The sequence below is a fragment of the Lytechinus variegatus genome, chromosome 13 (assembly GCF_018143015.1).
Source record: "Lytechinus variegatus isolate NC3 chromosome 13, Lvar_3.0, whole genome shotgun sequence".
NCBI lineage: Eukaryota > Metazoa > Echinodermata > Echinoidea > Temnopleuroida > Toxopneustidae > Lytechinus > Lytechinus variegatus.
In genome coordinates, this window is record NC_054752.1 from 5,546,091 (window position 1) to 5,552,712 (window position 6,622).

Below are 6,622 nucleotides of genomic sequence, written 5' to 3' on the forward strand. Positions count from 1 at the left end.
TACACAAGGACATTCAAATTATAATTTAAATATCCTGCTTGAATTTTGCAGAAGCACATATTCACATGGTAATTAGATAAAAAAGCAATAAGCAAAGCATTTCCCTTTCATGAACTCCAAAAAACAAAAACAAACATAGCTATACATACAAAAACAAAAATAGCTATACATACAAAAACAAAAATAGCTATACATGACCACAATGTAATAAATCACCATCAAATGCGCATTCTGGTAACAGCAGATCCCGTTTAGTAAATAAGCACTATACTGGTACATTTTGGTTACCAAGTCCCAATTGTGAAGTTAAACACTACTGCTTATATATAAAGTGGTATGTTTTTTGCCAAGAGTACAAAGTGCAATTTACCTAGATGTATTGTAATCATTGTAACAGCCCCCTCTCTCGGTAAATCTAGGTGACTATTATCATGTCATGATCGAGATAATTTCAGGGGTAGTTTCGTATGTAGCCACACCAAAATAATTCGTTGGTTTATGTTGATCTGATATTAGAAGTGAAAATATACAAACAAGCAAGCAATGCTTAGATGTAATGCGCATCGAGGTATAGCGAGCGTGACCACGCAATCCTCTCTAAAATCGCAACATTATTATGAGAACAATATTATAATTTAATATAACGCGTTGAAAGGAATCAAATGTACAATTTCAATTTATAAAGGGGTATAGCGTTCCATGTAATGTGAATCAAGATATCACTGAACAATTATTTGGAGTAACAACTACTGTTTCATTAGCAGGATAAGACCGTGGTAGCTATAAAACACACGATGGACTAATATGAAAAGGACAATTTTTTAACCGGCATGATTACATAATGTGGAACATTCCAACTGTTCAATTTAACATATGGAACTGAACTCAAATAAAATATGCACGGGTACAGTAATTTAGAGCTGCTAGGCAGACACACTTAATATTAATGTTTACTCACGCCAACAAAGCGACGCCGGAGTCTGGTATACTAGTAAGATATTCTGAAACAACGTGTACAATAAAAGAGTATAATCCTGATAGGTTTTCAATATGACTATGAAGCTTACCAATAAAGAAACCATGGATTACAATGAATCATGCGTTTTCATTGTGCTTTTTTCTTTTCAATTTGAAAGCATATAAGCATATAATGGTAAGATGTAGCAACATTCCCAATATCATTTGTTTGTTTGGTCTTATTATCTGTCATGGATCTATATAGAGGATTAATGTCTTTTTGAATATGAGAATATTATCTCCATCAGATGCAATCATATTCCCTGATGACGTCATAATCACTCGAGATGCAATTAGGTGATTGAATCTATCATTTTTATTCAGTCTAGTTGATAGAGGGAATGATGCTACTCTTCTCTTCTTCATATCACCCTCACGTTGTTCTCATCACCTGATCAATCACACACGTCTTGTCCTCATCTGATGTCACGACGTAGAGGTCGTCTGTCATACGATCAACATACACATTCAAGATGGCATCACTGTGGGGGATTTCACTATGATCACCCTCTCTGTCAATGATGAGTGCTCTGCGATCTGCTATTCTGGGTTGAGCGACGATGTGACCTGATGACAGCACATCGCACATTGCTATCTCCTCTTTACACGTGATGGTATTGATAATCTTATCATTAGCTAGGTTGATGACGTATATCACAGACTGACCAGTTTCAGCAGCGATGATCATCCCATCCTGATCGATTGCAACGCGCAATGCTACATCAGTACGCGTCGTGTTTCTTGGTATTGTGACGTCATTGATGTGATTCCACTGTCTGTCGTATACACTGATGCACCCAGGTAGACTGTCTCCTGTACAACCTGTGATGTATCTACCACATACTATCTTGTCATCATTCAGTACTGCACATGAGATTATCCATGATGTATCACTACCGTTGATCACTCTCTGTGTGGTTTTACTGTTCAAATCTAACATGTAGGTATGTGTTCCACCAATCCGTGCATCTGTGATCATCACCTTATCTTCATCTATACATCCAGCAATGCGCGGGTATCTGATTTTATCTCTGACATTGATTGTATCAATGAGCTTCCACTCTCCATCATACCCATCAATTCTTCCATCATACTTCTCTCTCCCAACACCCTTCACAAACCTCACACCTGATACAACACGATTTATTTCTTTCACCTCACCCTCATTCAGTTGCTTCTTTAGTTCCTCACTCACTGATGCATGCACACGATGTCCATCTATGACAATATTTTTATCGTCGTCAAGAATTCTGTCCAGTGTCTCTTTTGCTTTCTCTGCTGATTTGGTGTCGTCTTGCCATGATTTTTCAAGCTCTCCAATCTTTCTCTCGATCATTTGAGCGATGTTGTGAATGTCTCCATGAAGAATGCGTTGTTTATCAATTATCGGTTTTCGTCTTTTCTCTGCAATCGAACGATTTTCTTCATGCCGCTTCTCCCTCTTCTCATTGTTCTTTTCAATTTTATCCTCGAGCTTTCGAATCTCCTCCTGGAGCTTTCGAATCTCATCCTGGAAATCTTCATTTTCCCCATCAATATCGCTATTGATTTTATCAGCATCTTCCTTTTCCCTCGCTCTGTCTCTTTCGATCGCGTTTTCGATTTCGGAATCAACATCATTCTGAATAGTTTCTAGATGTTCGTCTTTGGCGTGTCTGGTCTTATGAATCTCATTTCCATAGACGCGACATAACTCTGATTTATCAATCGCCCTATTCTTTAGGATGCTGAGATCTTCTCTATTTTTCTTCAGTGCGATCATGATATCCTCTTGAACGCACTGTTCTCGGCGATGATCTGTCAATGCACATGAATAACATAATGGTACGTTATGTGTTCTGCAGTACAAGTCCATGATTTTCTCGTGTTTTTCACAGAAGAGATTAGGTGCACCTCTTCGTACAATTCCGATGCATTCTTTTTTCAAGGCGCAGTCATGACAGAGCTTCTTCTTTTCCTTCACGTAGAACGTGACGTCAGTAATCGATTCACAGTCGGCTTCTTCACAAACAGCGCCCTTTTCTACTGAGCTGAACTTAGACGCCATAGTGATCAATGTTTTACCTACAGAAGGGATAAGGAGAAGGATAAGGGTAAGCTAAACTGGAGAACAAAAACTGTGTTTCATGAAAAAAATATAAAGAGCGTAGCAAAAACGGTAAAAGAGAAGAAAATGAATTAAGAAGGGAAGGATAACGTGTCTTATTTCCTCGTTATTGATTACTCTCCGCCCCTCTCTATTTTAAATTCTGCAGATAAAACTGTATATTCATATTTGATTAGATTGATATATTTCCGTTTCACAATTGTTCATTATGATAAACATAACATAACAAGTTTGAAAATGCTACAAGCAAAAATACAACATGTATTATTTTAGAATTAAAGAACACAATTCATTAAATAAAGATATCTCAAATGACATTTGTATTAAAAGTAAAACGGAGGGACTTGCTGAAAAATGGAAAGCTTTTATAAGAGGCAAGCACCTTACTTCAATTAAATTAGATACAAACATGGGATTGGCAGCCCCTATAAATTTTCATTAAAAAAACCCTGTGGGTGGGGCAACACCGGGTACAATTAAATACAAATTACATACATAAAGAGTGAACAAGAAATAACATTGAAATACAATATACAAAAAAGAAATAAATAAATGAAACAATGGGCTAATATAGGGGAAATAAACAAACAAGTAAACTAGAAGTAATAATTATAAATCATAATGACCTACAGTGTGCTATTGTCAGGAGTTTTATACTGAGCGGAAAATTCAACTTTTAAGAGTTTTTTAAAGTCATGCAGAGTTTTACTTTGTTTAAAGGGGAATGAAACCTTTAAAATAAGTAGGCTTGTGTCGAAACAGAAAAATCAAAGAATAAGAACAAAGAAAGTTTGAGAAAAATCGGACAAATAATGAGATAGTTATGAACATTTGAGTATTGCATTCATTAACGCTATGGAGATCCTCCCATTGGCAATGTGACAAGGATGTGTAATGTCACATATGATCAACTTTCCCTTTGATGTCTCTTCCTGCTTTTTCTTGTGGTGATACAAACTCTTTATCCATGATGTATTCTTTAAAAATATGTATTACACGCCCTCCTATATAGAAAGAACACATGATCAACTTATATATGTGATAAAAGGGGCAATTTAAGGGAAATATATACTAAAGTAATGGGGAGAGTTGTTCACGAGTGATATCACACATCTTTGTCGCATTGCCAATTTGAGGATCTCCATAGCATAAGTGATCGCAATATTCAAATGCGCATAACTTTCTCATTATTATTTTATTTCTCAAACTTTCGTTGATCTGTTTCTTTGATTTTTCTGTTTTCACACAAGCTATCTTGTTCCAAAAGTTTCATTCTCCTTTAATATCACTATTCAAATGATTCCACAGCTTAATAATTCCTCTAAAACGTAAAGAATTTTGGGTGATTTCAGTTTTTGGAAGATATTGGTGAAGATCTGCTGAATGACGCATAAAGTATGAATGGAAAGAGGCATTTGTGTTGAAGAGATTTCTCAGTGCATTACAAAATTTACAACAAATAAATATTGGGTCTTAATGATAATTTTGTTTAAAAATAAATACAAAAAAATGTTGTGCACTTGAGAAAAACGTAACCGATGGATCGTGTGAGAAAATATTACTTTTACGATATTATAAGAGAGGTGGAGGTGAGACAGGAGGGACAGAGGAGTGCAGTACACTAAGTAGAAAGAAAGAAGAAAGAAGGCGGGCAGCAGGAGCACATTGGCTAATTGCAATTTTAAGAAGAAAAAATAATCAACAAATAATATACATGACTATGTATATGAATGTAACGTCTTCTTCCTTTCGGATGTGCGAGATCTTGTAGTATAATTTTAAGAGGGGAGGTGTGTGTGTGCGTGAGAGAGAGAGATAGAGAGGGGGGGGGGGTGTAATACCTACATTGCCATCACTACATTCTATTTAATTGTTTCGTGTATGGATATTTTGATATTTTTCATATCAATAAAACTTGCACCGAAATATAGTCTCATTACAGTATAACAGTCGAGTTTATTGGCACGGAAGTATATGCCCATATTCATGATGTTCACTTGAAAAGCTTTATAGATGGAGTTGCATCAACATGTTTTCAAGATCTTGCCATGCCTAATACACATCATCAGCTCAGACCATGACACCAGGGGCCTATTGCATAAGACTTTTAACCTGAGAAAACTCTGGTAAAACTGAAAACTAAGGTTAGTCTGATTTCTACCATTGAATTTAACACAGGCCAAAAACTCCGGTAAAAACAACTTGAGTTTTCTCCGGTAAAAAGTTTTATGCAACGGGCCCCAGCTTCTTCGTAAGACCCCACATGATTAGCCCTTAACATTGAATAGACATTCTATTACACAACAACAAGAGTATGTTAGGGTGAGTGAGCTTTCTTTGCAGGAGCACCTTCTCTTACTAAACATTAAATTCAAGAATCATTTCATCATAAGGAATGCTCAAATTATACTGAAGTCTTATCTTTACTACCAGTTATTGACACTGAGACACTCGTCCAAAAACTCTCGCATTCTTTATTTTCTCGTCTGCGCCTCGAAATGGTACATTTCTAGATGGATCGCGATATACAAAGGCATGTTATCATTATTAGTGCAATCTCGATTATGATTATTCTAAATGCTAATAACGCATACACTTTAGATTTATTCTTACCCTTTTCTTATGTAAATCCGATCTGAAATTGCGGATAGTTGGTTCTTCCAACGCCTGTTGAAATAGCAAAGGCTGACAACACCCCGAGATACTTTCACGATGACATGATCATACCGCTCAACCTTATATTGCACTTTGACGTCTGTTTAATCTTAATTTGCATAAAATTTATTTTGCTATGCACAATATTTTTAACTATTAATGTCAAAGGTGTGTGTACTCTTCACGTATAAATATAACATATCAAACAGAATAAATATAAAAATCATCGAACATGATTTACGTGCATTAAACAAGCCCTTTGGACTTTGTTGTAATCTTGGTAGGACATGTAGGAGGTAAATTAGTGGTCTGAGGGTAGAATATGAAAATCCGAAGGAGGGGGGAGGGGGTGGCCGTCATGGCAATTAACTGGTGAGGGAAAGGCGGGTAACTGCACCTTAGTGCTGACACAATTGGGGTTATACTTCAAATGTCCAGAAATCTATTTTTAATTACTGTCTTTTTTGTCCCTTTCTCTTCCCTCCTTCTCTTTGCATGGTTCCTCTTCCTCTATTCCTCTGAGGGGGGGGGGGGGCGTTGTCGTATAGTGGTTACGACTCTCGTCTTTCAACGAGAGGGACGTGGGTTCAAAACCAAGCCATGACGTGTATTCCTTCAGCAAGAAAATTGCCCACATTGTCCTGCATTCAACCCAGGTGAGGTGAATTGGTACCCGGTAGGATTATTTTTTGAATGCACTGAGTGCTGAAAGGCACCTCGGGCTAAAGCCAGTGTCATAATTACAATAACAATACGCTTCGGTATAAATTATTTCTAGATAGATGGCGCTATATTTATATCAGTGATTAGCCTGCAGACACCATTAACGAAATTGTTCCTAAA

General features: G+C 36.7%; 1 pseudogene; it reads right to left on the minus strand.

Moving 5' to 3' along the window:
• Nucleotides 1-1,206: 1,206 nt before the first annotated feature.
• On the minus strand, nt 1,207-5,822 carry LOC121426604 (annotated as a pseudogene).
• Between the last annotated feature and the right edge of the window lie 800 nt (nt 5,823-6,622).